Source organism: Pteropus alecto, unplaced genomic scaffold (genome assembly GCF_000325575.1).
Source record: "Pteropus alecto unplaced genomic scaffold, ASM32557v1 scaffold195, whole genome shotgun sequence".
NCBI classification, from domain to species: Eukaryota; Metazoa; Chordata; class Mammalia; order Chiroptera; family Pteropodidae; genus Pteropus; species Pteropus alecto.
Genome location: NW_006438073.1, coordinates 1,267,504 through 1,285,503, shown reverse-complemented (window position 1 = coordinate 1,285,503; position 18,000 = coordinate 1,267,504). Strand labels below are relative to the sequence as shown.

Below are 18,000 nucleotides of genomic sequence, written 5' to 3'. Positions count from 1 at the left end.
CTTTTGTCGCAGGCACCAAGCTGAGTGCTTCGTAAATCTCGAGTTTATTTATCTCCATATCAGAGACGTGAAAAAGGGCTCGAGGAGCTTCAATCATATGCCCATGGTCACAGAGCTCCTCAGTGGTAGAGATGAACTGAGACATCTGGTTGACTCTAGAGTCGGAACTCCCACCCACGCAATCACAGACGCCCAGGATGGCAAAGGTCTTTCCAGAATTATGTGTAACTCATTATCATGTTGCTACTTCCAGCTCGGCACAGCCTCCTCACAAAGCTTGAACTCCATGTGATGGATTTAAGATGTCACAGGGGCAATGGGAAAGAAAACTGACATACTATCATAAACCATTGATCATGTCAAACAGAAAACTTAACTCATTTTTCTATTAAATTTTCAACTGATCAACCATGGCTCGCTTCCTACATCCTTCTGCTCTCTGCTCAAACGAATGTCACCTCATCGGCGAGGTCTTCCCTGCCCACTGCACGTAAAGCACGTTCCCCACCCCCTTTCCATTCTATCCTCCTTATGTTGCTTCATTTTTTGTAGGACCTATAACCACCCAAGATATTATATTAATGTCATTGTGTGTCTCTTCCCACTAAATTAAAAGCTCTGTGAAATCAAGGACTTTATTCTGTCCATTGCTGTCATTCTGGTACTAGACAGTGCCTGGTCCATATTAGATGTGATCTATTAAATGAATAGATACATTCGTTGAAATCTTAAAATAACTAAAATGCTGACCTAGAGGCACAGAAGACATTAGATGTAGAGGGCCAAGTCCTCAGGTTCCTGCCCTTCGTGCGAGGACCATCACCTCCTGTTATACCTGTGCGTGGACTCTACCCTCTCACCTTGAGCTACTCACTGCCCCCTGCTATATAGTTTCCCATCTCCCTGCTTGTGCTCTGGGGTTTCCTTACCCTGGGCCCAGCCTGCCCCTGTCCACAGTCACAGCTCAGCTTAAATGCCAGCTCTTCCACGAATCCATCTCCGTCCCTCTCCTCTTCCTTCAAAGGAATTACTCTCCTCTCTGTAGCACAGAACTTTCTTGTTTCTCTATTAAAGCATTAATTTCACCTTGCCTTGTAGAAGTTTTATGTCTGTCTTCCCAACCATCCCCAGGACAAGATCTCTGTGCCTTATTCAGCTTTTTATTCTCTTACATGGCAAGCAAAGCTCTCTCCTAAGTAGGGACTTAATGTTTCTAGAATGAATGAGATACAGAGAACACATGGTCCAGCTTCCGCAGAGGGCGGACCAGTGAGCCAAGCTTAGATGAATGAGCAGCATATTCTTAATGGAACATTCGAAGTTCAATGAAATGTTTCCTTAACCAAATCATTTTAAAATCTTGTCTTTTTTCCTAGAGATGGTCAAAAGGATCAGTCAATTTGGTCTATGATCGAACAGTATTTTTCACAGGGTTAGAGTCCATATTACAGACTGAAAGTTGAACTGGCATTCTGAGGCTCCTGGCGTTTGAGCCACACTGACCCTGAGGTACCAAGTGACCTGAGTACATTTGAGACTAAATACCAGGCACTCTCCGACTAAAGCAACATTCTCATGACCTCAGACCTGGTGGCCTGACAGCAACAATGGCTGCAAAGAATTGAATGCTCACTGGGTTTCGGGCCCAGGGCCACATGCTTTGTAGATAGCGTGTCGCCTGTGTCTCACAAGGAACGACGTAGCGGATGTGTTACTTTCATTACCTGCCTCACGGGTTGTTCAAGTGGCAAAGGAGACCACTAACGTGGGGCACGCTTTTAGAATTAAGTCACTAGAGACAACGATGCATAATGCTAGATTGTGGCGAAATATCAGAAGAGATAATCGTCATAATAAAGTGGAAACACGCAAGAGGAAGAACACTGCTAACAATTTTTTGAGTCACCACCATGGCCGGTAGGTGCTGGGTGGGATGCGGTGGGGACCAGCCAGCGGTGGCCTCTGACCCTGGCACTCACAGCCTGTCGGGCACTAGAGAGAAGCACTGAAGAGCCAGTGGCACAGGTGCTTCTGAAAGTAAAGTCCGAGACGGGAAAGCAACAGTGCTACGAGATGATGTGACAAAAGGAGCTGACCTAGAAGGAGGGGTCAGAAAGGTTCCCAGGGGACGATGAGGTGTGAGATCTGAAGAACGAGCAGCAGTCGATGAGGTGAGGGCAGGGGCGGGCAGGGAGAGGAGGAGGAAGTTAGAGAAAAGCATGAGACCTGGAAAAAAAATATATCGCATCCAAAATACGAAAGGAAAACTGCAAAGTCGAAATCGCTCTTTAATAAAATTCAAATAAAACACGTTGCCAAGGTTATCGTTAGGATCTAGTCGTCATAAATAACGCAGTGTATTTAAAAAAATGTGCCGCTTTAGACGCTCTCGCTTCATGAGACTTTTCTGGCGCCTGGAAGAGGATCGAGAAATCTCTTGCACTCTTAAAGAGATCATTCATCATCAAATAATTTCAAAAACGGAAATACGAAAACCTTTAGAATATTTTTTGCACTGAAAATATTTAATGCGGCAGAGGGATGATGCATTTTATTGTGTTGTGATATGATATGAGCTGGGGCCTTCAAATAAAAATCTGGGCCGTGAAGCCTGCGGCAGCCCTTAGAATGAGGCGTCTTCCGGTCAGAGAGAAGCCCACAGGGATGAGTTTTTGAGGCCGGGGCTTGTGCGGAGGGGACCGTGGAGAGGCGGGCAGGGCCAGCGATGTGTGTGAGTGTCTGTGTGCGGCGTGTGTGTGTGTGTGTGTGTGTGTGTGTGTCCGTGTGTGTGTGCACACGTGTGCAATCAGTTTACATTGTGGAATGATCGCTTTGTGTTTTGGAGATGAAACTGAAGGAGATAAGCATGGAGGGCAGAGGCCAGGCAGGAAGGTATCGTAATAATTCAAGTGAGAGACGATGGTCGTTCAGATTAGGAATCGTGGAGCTAAGGGCAAAAACAGATTTAAGGATCTTTTGGCCTCTCATAAGTAAACTTCGTGGGCCTGAGCGTGGACCCTTATGTGGCACTCTGTTCCATAGTCAACAGTGTCCTAGCATTGTTCAAGCGATAGTCTAGAAGATTTCATATTGTACCTCGGGCTGGCAGGAAGGCACTGGCAGACTCTAAAGAAAATACAGAAAAATGCATTAAGACATAATCCGGACTCGGGGTACCGGTGCGTACAGTGGTGGCCCCCAGAAGACATAGCCACGTCCTGGCCTCTGAAGCCTGTGAATGTGACTTATTTGGGAAAAGGGTCTGTGTAGACGCACTTAAGTTACAGATTTCTAAGTAGAATGATCCCGGATTACCTGGGAGGCCCCTACGCCCAATGGCAACTGTCCTTGTAAGAGAGAAGGGGAAAGACACAAAGAGAAGAGGGGATGGCCGTGTGAAGAGGCCGATGTGGAGGGGGTGCTCCAGGAGGGGTCCCAAACTCTGTTCATCCTTCAAACTCCACTCATTCCTCATGTATCAGGGGCTCCTTAAAAGGCTGGGCGCCGGGGACCTGAGATTTGGTGTTCCCTGTGCCAGGCTCTAGACGAGCTTCCGCCGATTGCCTCCCCAGCTCTGACTCCTCCATCTCGCCATCCTTCTATCCCTGGGCATAAGTTAGCAGGATCCTGGCTGCTCAGTGTTATCCGTGTCCTTCCTGGCTAGGGTGGAGTGACTGGACTCCTGGGTCTGTCCTGGGGCTGCTGAGCCCCGTGACTCCAGCTGCAAAGCACACAAAAGCACCTGTGACGGGGTGAGCAGGTGCGAAACTCATCTGTGCTCCCCTCACCGTGCTGCGTACTCTTGAGGCAAAAGGGGACCCCTCCTGTCATTCGCACAAAGGCACAGGCCAGTGCTCGCAGCTGCCCTACCCTCTCTGGGGTCGGCTTAACCTCGAGCCCCAAGACCACACCCCCAGTGGGCTCCTAACGGTCTCCAACAAGAGTATCACCAAATCCTCTGCCTCCACGAGGGAACTGTCCCCCAGAGTAGACCCTATCTCCCCTCTCCTTCCTACCTTGTCCCCACGTGGGACATGGGTTTTCCCTTCCTGCCAAAGTCGGCCTCTTGCGCCCAACGTTGCTAGAGCAGCTGTGAAACTACCCGAAGGAGGAAATACTCCTGTCGAAATACTGTTTCCTTCAGTGCAAAACGTCTCAAACATCTGTCACAGGAAAAGCACGACATTAGGCGAGATCGATAGGCACGTGAAAAAATAAGGAACACCTCAAAGACCTTTTCTAGATTTTCCCACACGGAGGGCTCAACCAGAGCTGTTTACCTAGAAAGGCAATTATTAGTAACTGCTTTAGATAAATACGAACCCTTCACTCTACACACTCCTGTGCCTATTAGAATCATTTATAACAAGAATATATTCATGTCTTTCTGGCATGATGGAAAAAAAAACAAAGAAAGAACAATTTGAGACCAGTCATGTGACGCGGCAGTGGAAAAGGAAGGTAAACAAAAGGCGACCATCAAGTTCTTTTCTCTGCCTCAGACTTTGGCCTTGACTGATGAGACCCGATTCCTTCCTGGCGCAGTTAAGGACGCTAACCTTGCAAGACATAAAGGTACGACGCGATTGCACAACGCAGAAGAAATCGGACACAACGAACCAGCGGGGCATGCTAGACACAGGCTTTTTCTCATTTTGTCCTCAAAAGAATCCTAGGAACGGGGCACAGTCGTGCCCATTTTACAGCTAGGACACTAAGGCTTAGAGGAAGGTAAGGTTGAATGCTAGCATGCGATGGAGCTGAGATTCTGAATTCAGGCAAAGTGGATTCCGCAGCCTGAACTGCGAACCAGGAGGCTGTACCCCCTCCTGGGGAGACCGGGTTCCTCCCAAAGCCTTTCCCATGGGTGCTCTCAGGGGACTCCACAAACCCCTTCCACCTACCTCCCCCTAATTGTTAAAGTGGTCTCGTTAGTGGCTGCCTTTAAGAGTCCCACAGATACCTGTCAAGTTCCTTCATCCTGGCAAACCTCTGTTTGGCCAAGGAGCCCGCGTGAAAACTAAATTACATAAAAGAAAAAGAAAATGTAAACCATTCTTCCTTTAGGCCTTTGCCCACTTCCTGCTACAGATAATGTCTGTATTCCTACCAAATCCATAAGTTAAAAACCTAATCCTCACTGAGATGGCATTCGGAGGCCTTTGGGAGGTGATTAGGTTGTGAGGGCAGAGCCCCCACGAATGAGATTAGTGCCCCTAGAGAAAAAGACTCCAGGAACTGCCTTCCCCCTCCCTTACGAGGGCAGGGCGGGAAGATGGCCCTTACCAGACACCAGATGTGCCAGCGCCTTGACCCTGGACTTCCCAGCCGCCAGGACTGTGAGAAATAAATTCCACCCAGCCTGTGGCATTGTTACAGCAGCCCAGACGGACTAAGACACCTACGTGTCACAACTGGTGGCCTGAATTCCTTTAGGCCTGCAGGGGATTCCCATTGGGACTCTGAGCCAGAGGGCTTCCGCACTGCAGGTTAGAACGAGACATTTCAACAGCTATGACAGCTCTATCATCTTCCCGAAGGACGTTGTAACGAAGACAATGTCCTTCGTTACAGGAACACGTCAGCACTGCCTGACTCGGGCTGTGACAGAGGTGAACTCCTCGAGCCTGTGGCTTGAGCCCCTGCCCATCGCCGATGCTTAAGGCTGAGGAGCTGGGGAAGCAGAGGCTGGAGGGAAGCGTGGCCACCTGAGTTCTGTTGGCATCGTGCTCCTAACCGCCTCTGTGGCAGTTTCCTTATTAGTAAGATCGGTCCAGGTCCTTTGCAAATTGGCTGAAAAGCCAGAGCCCTCATCAAAAAACATTTCAGTAGGCCTAAGACACTGCCTGTAATTTCAGCGTGTTCACAGGACCCCCATGGGGTGCAGGTGACTGTTCAGGTTCTTTTCTGTGGTTCTATCATGGGGAAGACCATACCACGAACCTCCCCTGCTCACCCCTTCACTAAAGACCGCCTCCCCAGGGCTACACCGGGCCAAGCGACACAGACTTTCTACCCTCCCCCAGGCCTGCCGGCAGGAATCACCTTCATCCCAATAGGCACTGTTTGTGGTTCTTTTCAGTCTTCTTTGAGATGAATGCAAGAAAATAGATAATTTTTAAAAGCTTGGAGCAGAAGAGACTATAATCAGGAGTCAGAGGCTGATGTGACGAGGACCCAGGAGGAGACAGGCGCGGTGTGGGGAGCCCATGGCAGCCCCTCCCCCTTCCCTTCACCGCTGTCCTTGGGGATGTGCCTGGGGCTGTGGCAAGGTCCCCTCAGCCAATGAGCCCAGCAAACTCATGGAGTCAAGCTGGCCTTTCCAAGAGCGGCCACTTCCCAGCTTTTCTGGGACCGATCTGCCAAGCAGATCCTGTCCCCAAGGCCTGGGGCAGACACACCCCATCCCGGAGAACAGCAAACACAATGGCCTTATCTCTGAGTATAGGGTTCTATCATTCTTTCCAATAAGCTAGCAAGCGAGGAGCAATTCAATTGTCAGAGAAAAAATAGCAACCCATGTGGCAGTGAGCCTGGCTGTCACCCCACTTGTTTTCACTTTCGTGACACCGACGTCACCTAATCATCTGAGGTGTGTTTCCTCGTCTTCGCAGTGCATTAAGCTTTGTTTTACCCTAGAGATTAATGGTGGCCACCATTTCCTGTGCCAAACGCATTCCATATGCTGTCACTAGTTGTGTAATGTAAACAGTATTTTCACCATACAGATGCGCAAACTGACAGCACGAATATCTCCAGCCTACAGAGGAGGAAACCACAGGTCCTCGAGGTTAAAGCCCCCCACATCACGCAACCAACAGGACTCGGAGCTCGCATTCAGGCCCGGGCTCACCAAACCTTTCCTTTCTCCCTGCTAGCCCAGCAGTTCCTAAACCTGTCTGCCTACTACAGTCTTCTAAAACCCCTCAATGACCAGGGCATACCCTAGACATCACTCTCCTTGGGGAAGGGACACAGGCATTGGTTGATCTGCTTGTGAAGCTTCCCGGGTGCTTTTAATGTGCGGACCAGTTTGGGAACCACCGTTGTGCCCGGCAGCATCTTCAGCTGCAAACATTTACCAAGTAACCGAAATGCAAGTCAAGAGCAAGGACCGAAAAGAAAGCAAATGGAAGACAACGAAGAATAGCCGAGGAGACACACCTGAATGAGGGAATGTTTTCCCTGTGCGCGATGGAAGAAATCTGATGCAAGCCTAGACAACTCAAACGGAATGCTGGTTCTTAGTGACTCTGTGTTTCTCGTTATTGCTTTTTCTTTCTTTGTGTGTGTGTGACTCAGTATTTAAGATATGAACTAAAATACTAAGCACAGCTCCAAAGTGGAGTTCCTTTTTGCTTGGCTCTTGGGAGATAGAGTGACCAGGTCACATCTATTTACGTTAGAAGCTTGTGCTTCGTGCACCTGGCCGTGTGGCTAGCGCTGCCCTCTGCCTGCAGACCAGCCTGGTGAGCTCTCGCCTTTTGCAACGACGAAGGCCTATAGGGTTATATCGAGTAGCACATTTGTGTTGGCGCATTTAAGAAATACATTCAAACTCTTTAAAAACTGGAGTTTCACTTGAAGGGCCTCAATTCTCTACTATGCTAGGAAATAAGAGTTTAATGTGATGTTCTCGTAGAATCTCAGTTTGAAAAATCTGATGGTCCAGATAAGCACACTGAGGAATTATCACTTTCAGTCAGGCTATAAGCAGAATTTTAGATGAATGGAACATTACTGCTTACGTCTTGGCTGAAGTCCAAGAAAGGATAATTAGCAAACGGTTTGGTGGTGGTTGTGCTTTTCCTTATTTGAGTTAATACTCTGCTTTATTCTAAGTAACACGTGTTAGTTACCTGCAAAAGTCTACAGTGTTCATTGCTGAATGGAAACGCTTGAATTTCCGAAGACAACCTGCATATCACAAGCCTCCTACACCAAATGGGGTTACTTCCTGCACTGAGATCTGATGCATCTTTCTGCCGCAGGTAAAAGATCAGAGCTTACGATGAATGAAATCCACGGCTCCCTGGTTTTCTATTGGTTTTAATTTCCTCTTTTGTATTCGGCAGTAATATCATTCAACGCATAACAGAACTGGACCAAAAACAGTGAATCGGCCGTACTTCTGTGCGTCTGTTTACTGTGACAGGGATCGGAGAAACCAACCTCATTTTGCACTGCTAGGATGGCCGCCGGAAAATCGAACCCGCTTCGGAAAAAAAGTGGGCCAAGAATAACTTCCTATTATTTGGCCCGCTATCAACTTATAGGCTATTCTTACTCCACTAAATATACTTTTTTTTTTTTTAAATAGGAGAGATCGGTCAAGAAACTAGATGCTAGAGGTTCGATAGTAGAAACGGCTTCTTGTGTTCTATGTATAATTTTCCAAAGGTTGTCGAGCCAAAATCCTTGTGCTTGAGAGCTGTTTGAGTTTTTCCTTCCATCCACTTATGGTTGAAACCTATTGCATCTCAAGTCGAATTTAAAGGCAGCATTCACGGTGGTACTTGTTTCCTTGCTAAAGTTTAGAGGTTTGGAAAAAGATGGGTCTCCTTTTTAGGGTCTGCTGTAAGGGGCGTCCAGCTGGAGCAGGCACTTGTGAACTCTTGCTCCAGGGGCCACTGGAATTTGATTAAGTCCTTGGAAATATACTTTTGACTAGGAATGGCTCACTAATATAAGTAAATATAATCCCAAGATGCTCAAAACCAAATAAAAAACAAACTTGTTACTGGCTAGAAAACAGCAAAAAGATAAACCATTTCCTTTTTTTCTAGAGTGGAAAGTTAATAAACATTAGTCATTTTTAGGGAAACTATTGGTTTACAGCTGCCTACGTGAGCCTCTTTTGCGGTTAGCTTCCGTTTAATATATAATATGCCCCTGAATTCCTTTTTAATATGCAGATCCTGAGGATGTGCACAGGCATCATTTTAATTCACTGTCCACCTCTGATCTCAGGCGTTTAGTACCAGGCATTTAGTGAGCACCAAATAAAGGTGTTGGATGAAAGAATATTGATATTTGGAGACAAATGTACCACATTGTAATTAAAATCCAGACCTGTGGGCTGGAGTCAGAAAATGTTTTGAAAGAGATGCGTGCCTCAGAAGAAATAAGAGAAGTAAACGTAACATGTCTCACGAACACAAAAGGTGCACTTAGAGTGAAGAACTTGGGGCTTGGGCGGTGGCCAGGCCCACGGCAGAGAGGTGAGGGCCTGGACCTGTGGGATGGGTGATCACTGTGGGGGGAGGGCAGTTCCCCATCTCTAATTGCAGAGTCCCGGGCCAGCCTCTCCTTCCCCACGGTCTCCTGGCAGTCTTCGGTCAGGCCTTATCTTTGGCAGTTTTGCCACCCTGTGACTTAAGTGGATTCTGGCCACTCTGCCATGGCCTCCGGTCCCATGAAGTATGCGCATGGGCGTATGCTTATGTCTGCCCAGGCAAAATAAAACGCTGATGACATGGGCATTTCTGATTAAAAAAAAAATTAAAAAATAAATAAATAAATAAATTTCTTCCTTCCCCTCATTAGCTCTTCTTCCTTTCCTGCCAGTAATGAGACGAGAAAGAGGAAGTGCCCAGTGAATGTGTTTGCTGTGGCTCATAGCTTGCCTGACGTTGTGTGGGAGAATTTTTAAGTTTTAACGTATCTCTTCATGCAGGGTCCTTGAGATGATATAAAATCTGAGAATTTGGCTCAGTTTTCATAGAATTTTTAAAAAATATCTTCTGACAAGCAATTGCTTCTACCCAATAATAGTCTTCTCCTTACCCATGACCGCCTGGGCGAAGTTATAAATAAAAGGTGTATCAGGTTCATTCCACATGCTGTGTCTTAGCCATCTGAAAGCCACGTTCATTCTTAGGACTATGGATTCTTTGGCAGATTTTAAAATTTGTATTAATAGTACGTATGGTATCTTTTCAGGCAATGTATTTCAGTACTTGAGCTTGTACATAAAAAGTCTAGAAAAAATGTGCATATACATTTTTCTAGTTTATCATCTTCTTTCCTAAACTGTCCATAATAGCCATTTGATCTGTTTGTATATTTCTGGCTTAACAATTTTTATTTTTGCAATAACGAGCAAGTGTGAAAATGAGCTTCGTGTCATTTCCTTGTAGCCCCGTGAGTGGAGTCTTTTTCTATGATATTTTAGAAAATGTTTTGAAAGAGCCGCGTGCCTCAGAAGAAATAAGAGAAGTAAACATAACGTGTCTCGCAGATGCTCGAAGGTGCACTTAGTCTCCATAGAACAATCGAGATGACCCCGTCTGAGAACCGTGCCAGACTCCGCTCCTGCTGATCTGTAAGCCGTCCAGGGGGAGAAGGCCCAGCCATGAAAATGATGTGATTCAGTGCCAGCCACGACAGTGTGGAATACTCTCCAGTTTCAACAAAGGGACGCAGAAATAGTGGATTTGGAGACATTACTAATAATGAATGGAAAGAGGCTTTCTTCTAAAACATCAAACTTGACCACTTCCTTAACTGCTCATATTCTTGCATCACTTAAGACACAAATTGCCTTGGATAAAAGTAATCATCTATGTGCAGTTCCTATGTGGAGACTATTCTGAGACAGATGTTTAGACTTTTTTCCTGTCCCTGAAGAATGTATTAACCACAAAGAAATTGCTTAAGACCACCCATCTCATGTGAATGAGATCTCGGTATTAGAATTCAAAGTGAGAGGCCAGCATTCACTTATAAAGCTGAACCACCCGCATCAAGGAGTCTAATTGTGTAAATACCAAATAGCTTCACTTTGTCTAAGTCACCTAATACTGTTTTTAAAACCAGCTCAACATGCTGTAAGTCCCTAGAGAATGATGAATTTTGAAAGCTTTCCTATGCCACAGTCTGAAGGCAGCGACGGAGTGTGGACTGTTACATATTCATGCTGCTTTGCAGACACAGCTTGTCCAGATGCTCGGGCAGAGGGTGGTGGAGGCTTCGGCAAAGGGAATTCATCCAGGGAACAAAAGCATCAACCTCTGCCCTTACTATGGAGCCTTGGGATTTTTAAAAAGATTACTATTCTAACAGATGGGCCCCAGCCAGGCACCTGATCATTGGAAATGCACCCCAGCTAAGTGCTAACGCTGCCCGCGAGCTCGGCTGTGAAGGAATGATCCTATTTTTAACTTTGTTCGCTATTTGGGCTTTTCTCGTCCCCCCAACCCCCCGCCGCCCCTTCTACCAAAAAACCTCAGAAGCCCCCATTTGCTTTATTTTCCTGATTTAAGAGTTGCAGAATCATTTGCTCATAGATACACGAGAATGTCCATGTTAATCCCCAAATCCACGCCCTTCCTTTTATTTGGGGGGTGGGGCAGAATGGGAGGTGGGAGCGAGATAAGGTTTAGTTACAAAAGAATAAGAGGGAAGGGATCTTTTAAAAATTTCTATATCAAATTAAGTAAAAATGCCACCAAGCAAAGTCTAAGTTTTCCAGACAGATTCATGTGTTTGGATTATTCTGGAGTTTTTCAATTTCTTACTATAATAGTGTGGAATACACAGAAATACACTCCATCACATTGGGCAGAGTCAAAAAAAAAGATGCCATTGAAAAGCCTATTATTGCTCACAGCCTTCTCCAATTTTCTACTTATTTAATAAAAAATATAGAATAATCAAAATGTATTATAATCAATTTTAATCTTTAACCCACGTGGTAGAATGCACAATCAAAAAGACCATGGCATTCAAAAATATCTCAGCTTTTCAACGAATAACAAAGAGTGGATGCTCAGATATAGAAACTGATAGGATTCAACGCAAGAGACTGTGAAAGGCCTGAACTATGCACGCATCTCCACGGCCAGATACGTGGCGATACAAACCGCTTGGTTGCCAGACGTAGATGAACCACAAAAGATGCAATAAACTACAAAGCAGAGTGAATGACTAACGACCAAAATGAGTTTCAATTTTTATTATGAATGTCCAAAGTGACAGCATCCTGTGAAAGTGTTAGGTTCTCATTGATTACATTTCAAGAGACCGCAGACTATAGCATTCCAAGTACTTTAATTTGTGACAGAGCCAAAACAAACAAAAGAATGATAAAAATATTCTTTTAGGTGTAAAGAGTACTCATTTGAGTTTTTGTATTTTTGTTTCCCCCACCCCCGCATGTATTGTGAACACGGATAATTTCCAAAACAGAAATCCTGGACTGGGTATTTAGAGGAAACTTTTGTAATCTCTGCCTGAATAAGAAGCTAATAAGAAATGTACTTATAAAGTATGTTTACGATACAATGTAATATGCTCATTCCCTTCCTCCTCCACCAGGCTTCTCTTCTATCACCCGGACACCTGCTGTTTGTGACAGCAGCACCCGAAGGCTGGAGCGAAACACCCAAAGACTATATCGAACCCTGGATTTTCTCAAAGCTGCATTTTTTTTTTCCAATGAAAGCTTAAGACTTTCAGTGTTTGAGAGTGTCCAAGGTGACAGATGACTAATAATAATCGATTAAAGCCACCGGTCGAGAACTGCAGTCTATTTATGTCGTGTTCAAGAAAAAAGCCTTGACTGACTAAAGCTATGGTTCTAGTAAATCTGTAGTTCCAAATACAGTGTGACTTTTCCCCCTGAGGGGTCTCCTTGCAATCTGTCCTTTCCATCACTGGTACCGGATGGTGCTACGGATGGAGTCTGTGGCCCTTTATTTAGTCCGATCAATTCTGGTCCAGTGGAAGTGCATATCTTTTACAGATGTAATACTGTTCATCTGAGTGGATCCTCAAAAAGAACAATTATGAACTAGAAACTCACAGAGTTTGTGTTTAAAATTTATAAAATTAAACCTGCTCCAACAGGTAATACAGGGAGGCACGCATGCAACCTCTGGATTCGATCAGAAACAATGCCTCTGAGAGCACAGAGCCTTCTCAATAGGTAACGGCGGGTTCCTGTAACACTTCCTTACACCAGATCCGATGTGGTGCACATTAGAACTCTGGAGCACGGCTCACTTATTTCTATAAGGCCTGGGACACAGGAAGCTGCCAGGACTTCATTCATCATCTTGCCTGTTGACAAAAGGAACAATAACCGGTCATCACTGGTCAATGGAATGACTTTTTCTAGTTTTGTTTTTGTTTTTGTTTTTGTTTTTTCCCAAGATAATTCCTAAGGAAGAGATGGTGTCAATACAACAACAAATGTTTCAATGTTTGATAAATTTCTGTGCTCTAAAATGCCACGTCTTCTTCCAGCAGAGCCGGAAGAAGCGCACTACACAGCGTTCATCTCTCTCCTCGTGCTGAAAGGCTTCAGGAGACCCCTGTTCTGGCAGGCAGCCTGCCCAGGCTCCAAGCACAATTCGACCAGCAACTACCAACATCATCTAACCTCACTGGGCCTTGGCGCCTTCACATAGAGACTCTGGGGGCTTCAGTGGATGAGGTCTAAAAAGGAGGCCAATCCGGCCACATTAGTGGGTTCACGCAGTGCGGCCTCCACGGCTCCTTGCGGAGCACAGCGTCAGTCAGTGTTAATGGTTCAGCTTACACAACGCCTGCACTCGGCGGCCCGTGGTCCTAGTTCAGCTCGGAGTCTAGAGCCAGCTGAACGTCCAGGGAAGTCTCAAAACTATCCATGTGCATCTGAAGCCAATTAAAATGTTCTTAAATGACAATGTGATGAAGTTTATATGGGCAGAAAATTCTGAAAATATACATTTCCACATCTTTTACTCATCTGAGTGTGTCATTGTTTTGGTACCTGATTGTTTTCTTAAATTATGAAACAATTATATAAAAGCCGAAAAACACATTTAGGGAGTATAAAAGCATGGAAGCAGTCTGTAAGAGCATGCTACATACTCATAAAATTCAATGAGCTGGACTAGTTTAAGTAATTATGTCAAGTAACGTTACCAAGACATACATCTGGTAAGCAGAGGTGGGATCTAAACATAGGAAATCTGACCCTAAAACTGATGCTTTCAACTATTATGCTAAACTACCTCACCATATCTTGTTAAAATGATCATAGATGAGGGCTGGAAAGTTGAACGTGACTTTCACAGCTGCCATAGGTACAACCACGAATTAGGTTAAATATCTGGAGATTTGGGGCAATTAGTTCCCATTAGTAACATAATGATAAGCTTCAGTAATTGAAAAACTGGATTTATCAATTTCGACTTGATCTTGATGCCTCTGTGGCTGGTAAAACTTAGATGATGCCAAAATAACCATTTATTATTTATATTAGGTTATGTTATATTATACTATTACATGGTATTATTACATATTTTTGAAAGCACCCCGCTCTAATGTGTGACAAGAAAAATGGCTGAATAACTTTTTTCATCTTTCTACTGTGGTTTTGGCATGAGGGGAGACACACCTTTGTGAAATGTGTGAATGACTGATACAAAACAAAACCGGCACCAAAATATGACCTATTAGTCTGGATTATCTGTTTTGCTAATGAGCTTGTCCTTCAAACAAACACTGACTTCACCGTTAAGAAAGAAAATGACAATGAAAATCAGCTCAGTCATTCAACTCTCAGCAGCTTTAACGCTAAAGTCACAGAGCCATTTTCTGGAATCTGAATAAGATTTGCCAGGCAGTCACGGGCTAGAGCTGCTGTCTAGAGCAAATCAGCATTTGCCTGGTAGAAGCCACACAGACCACAATGGAGAACAAAAGGAAAAAAGACACAAATTTGCTCAAATTGTGGGGTAGCAGACATGCAAGAATGATCTATTAACACATGCACGTGTACCAACACAGACTAAATTTCTGTGTTTCTTTGTTGCCAACAGAAATAAATATTTCCGTCTTGACAAATGAACTTGAAATAAACAAACAGTAAGTAAAATTTATTATGGAATTCTGGCAAGTATTTTTATGACCGTGGTTTTCTGGCATGCGTTAGTACATATACGACGTGCCTGATGGAATGGCTGTAAATGCATGCAAAATGATCCGTCATGGAAGAAGGTGGATATTAAAAAGTAAACATCCGGTGACTTCTGCAAATGCAAAGATGTGAAATCAGGGTCGCACAGCCTATGTTGGGGGATGCTTTAGTTTTCAAAGCCCATTCTCCGGACCTACACACGAGGCAGCTGAGACGTAAGGGCTTCGGTGACTTGCCCCGTGTGTCACGGGTACTGGGTCACTGAGTCACCCAGCGGGAATGAGAACCGGGATTTCTGACTCTCAGCCCAGTGTTCTTTCTTCTCGATATGCCATCTCCAGCTCGTAACACTGAAGATCGGTGACTTCAATTATTTATTATTATTATTACTCATCTCTTCTGTGTAGTTGTGTTACTGCTTATTACCCCTTATATACTAAGCGCCTTATAAAGAATATGCTGCAAAACAGATACGACTGACTCCATAAAGAAACAGTTAAATAGCAGAACTGGAACTCAAAGCTGCGTTGGCTTTAGTCCCACAGCTCCTGCCCCGTCCCACCCCCCGCCCCCACTGTGGGCACACCGTGGTGGACACTGGGCCACCAAGCAGCAGGGTCATATATGCGGCGCCATCTCTAAGTGGCACGAAAGAAACCCCAGAGCTCCAGAGACATTGCCTGCCACCGGCAGCACTCCAGACAGGTGGCTCATTCCGAACTCAAACAGCCTGAGAGATTTTGTGAAGAAACGCATTCTCGCTCATTCGGGGATCACTCCGTTAGCAGTTGCCAGTGTGCCTCGCGATGCCTCGTACTACCGACTATAATTTTATAATAATAAAAAGTAGAAGGCCAGAAACACCACCTTTCACTGAGAACACACTGCAAAGACATTTTTTTTTTTTTTAAATAAACTGAAATGTAGCAGTGCCTGGGGGTGGTGGTGGGGTGTAAGTAACACCTGGAAGTAACTGTAAAAGTAACAGAACCATTTCCTGCAGCTCGAGTTGCCATGATGATGTATTTGCTGCAACTGCCCTGAATTTCGAAACGCAGTCACAGTTATTCTTGAGCAAATGGGCACGGCAAAGGCAAACTGACCTGGTGGGGACTCCCCTTGCCGCTGTAACTCAGGGGGGAGTCTGGCCCCAGGTGACCGACACACTTGCCTCATTTACTCTACGCAAACAGTACTGAAAGCAGTCATTAATCCACGCTACAAACGAGAACAGTGAGGTTCAGAGGTTCAATAATCTAGCCAAGATGACACAGCCAAGAAGTGGCCGAGGTAGGACTGCAAGCTAAGTGTGCCTGACCCCCAAATGCTCCACTTTCCTCTCCCAGGCTGCCCCCCACCCTCATACCTGAGCTACCAGACATGCGAGTGGCCACGCCATACAGTCACCCTGCTCTGAGGAGCCGGCCGTGCCCGAGACCTCAGGGGCAGGCAGCCCTATCCTTCCTCATTCACAGAAACCTAGCTCTGGAAATAGTGGCCTGGTTTCCACGTCAGTGACACAGGGTCGCAGAAGAAGGCGGAGTGAGGACGAGGCAGAGTGCCCCTCCTCAGAGAAACGACCCATCAGGCCGTCCGCATGGACAAACGGAAATTCAGTTAACTTCAGCTACAACGTAAAGGCTTCTGTGGTCCATTTTGCTTTCTTCCTCCGTAAGCAAATGGGTTCTGATTTTTGAATGACCTGTGATCAGGCTACACAGAAGTTGCCTACAGCCTGAACGATCACCTCTAGATCACAGCTGACAGGAAGAGGGAGACCACCCTGGAGAGACGATTCCAGAGGCCTGGACCCCGATTTAATTAATCTCCCTCATGTGTTCTCCCAGAAGAACGCTCATCAGAGCTGCCGGTGATGAGCAAAGCTGACGAACTCGCCGTCCCCGCTCTAGAGAGCCACAGAGGAGGGGAGACGAGTGATTACGAAGCCAGCAGACGGAAAACCTACCCAGGATGTGATGTGTTCCAGCTCTTAATGCCATTGGATTACTCACCAGTGGTGACAGAGCTGTACCAAGAAAACTAGGGCCTTCCAAACAGACTTTCAGATCCGAGCCTCTGCCAGCCTGCCCTGCCAGTTATCCGCAGATGCCAGACCCCAGCTGCCTCGCTCAGCTGATCCATTTGGCCAGCCCACGTGGGAGCAGGCCGGCTGGCACAGATCTGAGCGTATCAGTGTGTGCAGACACGTTCTAACATCGTTTGCTAAATGTTTTGTTCTGTAGTTAAAGATCTACTTAAAATGTGTCACACGATGTCCCATTCGATTAGAACAGTATGAAGTCAGGTCTTTCCAAGTACCAAGTGTAAAAATAATTAAACTAAAGGCAACTATTTCCCATTGGGGAAGTTTATTTCTGTGATGGGGGATACCCAGGGGTCTTCTGTGAAGCTAAGATCATGTTTTGTTTCCTGAGTCATGCCCACATGTGCGTTATGCATACAATCTTTGAGATTCCCCAGAGAAGCTACTTAATTCCAACAGGATAGCAAAAGTGATCATATAGCTGCTAAAATATGCCTTAGGTATTCGCAGGGCACAACATTCTCATTTTAAACATCAGAAAACTGAAGCTCAGCTTTCACACTTGCCCGTGGACCACAAACACTGGAAACCTAGTTGATGTTCTGGCGTCTTGCCCTACCATACACTGTACATCCCGTAATGTCCCTTATTCGTTTAGTTCAAATACTTCAGATACTAAATCCTGAAAGGCTATGCCACTCGGCATGCATAATCCACATGCGCCACGGACTTTTGAATGATCCAAACATAGCAGACTTTTGTTTCCAGGTGTGAAAGTCCAGCCTCCTGTGAGCTGGCGGGAAGAAGGCACAGGGCCCAGGGGTGGACGGGACACCGCCAGCAAGCGCATTTATGGGGGCGCGCCCTGGATTAGGCTCACCGAGCTTTGCGTCCCTCATTCTGCAACCCTCAGACAAGTTCCTTCCCTACTGTGAGTTTCCTCAACTCTAAAATGACCATTAATACCCACCACCAGGGCCGGGGGTGGGGGCATGGGGACGTGGAGAGGGGCTGTGTGGGAAGCAGCCGTCACAGAGGGGGCAGGAAT

At 45.8% G+C, this 18,000-nt stretch overlaps 1 protein-coding gene across 6 annotated transcripts in view; it reads right to left on the bottom strand.

The window, feature by feature from the left end:
• The window catches only part of SCAF8 (SR-related CTD associated factor 8), a 192,660-nt gene that overhangs the window by 46,675 nt on the left and 127,985 nt on the right, over positions 1–18,000 (bottom strand). For 2 of the 6 annotated variants that reach the window (XR_001517181.2, XM_015591884.2), the window contains one exon: positions 12,033–13,062. The exons of the other annotated variants lie outside the window; for them this stretch is intronic. The gene's annotated coding sequence lies outside the window, so the exon portion shown is untranslated. Of the gene's footprint in view, positions 1–12,032; positions 13,063–18,000 lie in introns of those variants that run through there. 6 annotated transcript variants of the gene reach the window in all.